The sequence below is a fragment of the Tupaia chinensis genome, unplaced genomic scaffold (genome assembly GCF_000334495.1).
Source record: "Tupaia chinensis unplaced genomic scaffold, TupChi_1.0 Scaffold141530_1, whole genome shotgun sequence".
In the NCBI taxonomy this organism is placed as follows: domain Eukaryota; kingdom Metazoa; phylum Chordata; class Mammalia; order Scandentia; family Tupaiidae; genus Tupaia; species Tupaia belangeri.
The window spans coordinates 1,923,900-1,927,571 of record NW_006201391.1 but is presented as its reverse complement, the minus strand read 5'-3'; the positions used below and the strand labels follow the sequence as shown (position 1 = coordinate 1,927,571).

The window sequence follows — 3,672 nt, the reverse complement described above, 5'->3', positions numbered from 1 at the left end:
GGCCGCACGTCGCCCTGACGCGCATCGCACGAGGCGGCCTGAGCCAATAAGAGCGCAGCCCGCGCGCAGCCGCGCTGGCCCAGACCGGAAACGGCTCCTCCGACCGCGCGGGAGCGCCGTGCATGCTGGGAGTTGTGGTCTGGCCGGGAAGTCCGAGCCGCAGGGGCGTCGAGCGGGCGGGGAAGGCGCCGCGGCGCGCTCGCTCTCGGCCCGCCCTCGGCGGGGAGGGGACGCCGGCCCGCGGCGCCTCCCACCAGTCTCTGTGGGTACCGGGGCGCCCCTCGGTCCGAGCCAGCGTTGGGGACTCAGGCCGGAGTGTGAGTTTCTCCCAACCGCCAGCGTAGAGCCAGGCGTCGTCCGCGAAGGTTCGGAATAACTCCCAGAGCGTTAGCCCAGAGCGTTAGCCGACTCCGACCCGGGACGACAGTGTCTACCCTTTGTTGCCTTACTAACGTATTGTGACCTCTGCCCGAAAGAAGATGGAATCACGCCCTTAAAACGTGTGATCCAGAACGAGTCTTAAAGTGGTTTTAATGTAATAGTAGATCAGAAAGTACTGAAGCGTTAAGTATTTGTGTCCATTTTCCCAGAATGAGTGATATTCTACACGTGAACTTTAAATTGAGCTCTAACTTATTACAAACCAAGGACGGCTTTAGTTACATATTCTATTTTTTAAAAAAGGAAGTATAGGCATTGACGTGCATAGAAAAATTATTTCTTCACGCTCAGTCTAGGAGAAATTCATAACGCTCTTACCGGATAATGTCCTAACTATCAACAAAAAAAAAAAAAAGAAAAGACTCATTATTGAAAGGAAATCCAAAGCTTTAGAAAAAAGCTCATCCCCACAGCTTAGTCCTTCCCATTGCAATGTCCATTTTAAGTAATTAAAGGTTTTTTTAAAATATGTGTTTATTTATTTAATTCCATTTGTTATTATTTTTTTAATTTGACCAGACAGAGAGAAAAGGAAAGCAAGTCCAGGACTCAAACCACAGTTGGTGGTGTGGGAATACACAGCCCCTAACCACCAAGCCACCTGCTGACTCCAGTAATTCAAGTTTCTAAGCACAAAGAAGAGCATGAATAAGATGGCCTTTTAGACATAACTCAGTTCCACTCATTTAAGCTTGAAAGAAGTAAAATTAACATAAATGGATTTCATTCCCTTCAAGAGATAGTTAATTGAAAAATATAAGTTAACCTTTTTTTTTTTTGAGAGATTTTTGCTATAGGGCATGTACACTCGCTGGAAACACAGAGACAGAAAGTGAGAAACCACCACATGGGGGGATGGCCCCACTGCAATCCCTGCTCCTCCATTCTCCTCTGGGGATTTTGGGCACATAACGCACATGTGCCCAGCGTGAGTTTCAAGTCTCCAGGTCCGGGACTCGAACCATAGTCAACCATGTGGGCGTGTGTGCCTCCATCACTAGGTCACCTGCTGGCCTCAAGCTAACCATTTTTTAAGTTTACAGAACTCTAGAACAATATGGCAACAAGGACTTCAGTATTTCCAGGTAAAGACATAAAGCTTGTGAGTTTGAAACCAAGGAAGGCACCTGTATGCATCACCGTGCATGAGAGACAGGATACAGGTGGTTTTGAATTGCAAATTTGACCCATTATGCCAACTCACAGGACAAAAATGAAAAGAACAAGATGTTCAGGTACAATAAGGGATCTATTCAAGATGTCAGAGCTCTAGGTCACAAAAAAGGACAGATTTTAAAAAAGAAACTCTTCAGGAACCAGCAGTTGGCATAATGGCTATGTTGCTGGACTCCCATGTAGTTGACCACAATTGGAGTCCCGGACCCGGTGGCTTAAACTCACGCTGGGCGTGTGTGCGCGCGTGGCCTAGATCCCGAGAGGAGAATGGAGGAGAAGGGATTGCGGCGTGGCCATCCCCCCTGGGGGGTGACTTCTCACTTTCTGTCTCTCTGTCTCTCTGGCAAGCGTATGCGCCCTGTATCAAAAACCTCTCCAAAAAAAGAGAGAGACTCTTCAAAGATGTCAAATCCTTCCTACATCCCTTTCTCTTAATGATTCTGCTCTGTCAAAGAAAGGACTTTAAGAAGCTACCTGGGGGGACAGTCCAGCGTGTGCGGACACAGGTATAGGAGAGCGTATGGTCCCCCCCCCCCATTCTCCGCCTCGTTCCCTGTCACCCTGATCCTATTCCAGATCACTCCTGTGAATACCTGCTTCCTGTGATGATGAAACGAAGTGTATTGCTCCCTCAGAACGCTCAGCCCTCAGCTGCGGTGTCGCCATCGTCCTGACCTGAGGGGCGTTCCCCTGGACCTTGCTCTCGTCTTGCTTCACCCTTACTCCTTACCTAAATCTCACCATTAACGTTCCAGAGGAGATGTCTCCGCCTTCCTCCCTGGCCACACTTCTGTTCCTGGCCTTCGTTTATATTGTCGTCTGATGAGCTGTCAGAAACCGAGGGGAACTCGGTGGAATTCTGTCTCCTCCTGTGTCAGCTGCAGGGCTGGAGAATCTCTGTCCTCTCCATTCTCCGGGGTCCCCCTTCACAGGAGGCAGGAGTCCATCTCTGCACTTTTACATGATTCCCTCACCTCGACCCACCATGCTAGTCACAAGCCACCCAGCAGTGCCTGTGGCACAGCCATCTGAGGCAACCTTCGCTGCCATTCCCAGATGTTGACAAAGAGGACGTGTCACTAGATGAGTAACATTCGGAATCCTGTGATGGCTCCAGTGACACTGTGTCACTGCCATGATGACATCGGACAATCCATTGTGATATGCAATGAGAATTAAAGATACAGCTAAAGCTACAGGCAAATGAAGGTGCAGCTTTCAAATTCTAAAGGGGAAAAAATACTATAAACCTCCATTGTGAATTTAAACTCGCTTTTATAACTGTTTTTGTCTTTGTTTTTGCTTTTGGTTCCTATAAAGAAAACAAAGCATTTCATCATTTTATTTATCTAATCAGAACCATTGCCCTTTTTATTGAGAGAGAGAGAGGTTTTTGCTATAGGGCACGTGTGTTCACCAGAGAGACAGAGAGAGACAGAAAGTGAGAAATCACCCCCCCAGGGGGGTGGCCATGCCACAGTCCCTTCTCCATTCTCCTCTTGGGATCTTGGGCACGCACACAACATGCACCCGGCATGAGTTTAAGCCACCGTGTCTGGGATTTGAACTGAGGTTGACTATGGGAGTCCAGCAAGGTAACCATTATGCCATCTGCTGGTCCCTCATTGCCATTTTTAAGAAAAAAAAACAAAAAAGAAATTATTCTGCTAGTGAATACCTAAACTTAGTAGTCTTTGAGAGTCCTGCAACTGTGAGTTAAAAACATTAAAGGGAAATTAACAGCTTTGTTATTACAATAAAACCTTCCTAAACTTCCTAAACTTCTTTTCTTCTGCAATGTCACTGTTTCAAATATAAACATTAGGGGTCAGCAGGTATGTGATGGTTAAGGCACTGGATCCCACATAGCTGAGGCCACTGTTTGAATCCTGGATCCAGAAACTTGAAAAATCACACTGGACAGGGGCAAGCAGGTGGCGTGGTGCTTGAGGCACTGGACTACCACATGGCTGACCATGGTTCAAGTCCTGGACCTGGCAACTTGCTTTCTCCCTCACTCTCTCTGTCTTTCACTGGTCAAATTAAAATAATAAT

The 3,672-nt window shown here is 47.4% G+C and overlaps 1 protein-coding gene across 2 annotated transcripts in view; it reads right to left on the bottom strand.

Annotated features, from left to right (window-relative positions):
- The window catches only part of ADIPOR2 (adiponectin receptor 2), an 83,248-nt gene extending 80,595 nt beyond the window's left edge, over positions 1-2,653 (bottom strand). The window contains exon 1 of one of the 2 annotated variants that reach the window (XM_006163240.3): positions 2,348-2,653. The gene's annotated coding sequence lies outside the window, so the exon portion shown is untranslated. The remainder of the gene's footprint in view (positions 1-2,347) is intronic. The other variant, XM_006163241.3, reaches the window with a different exon arrangement.
- Between the last annotated feature and the right edge of the window lie 1,019 nt (positions 2,654-3,672).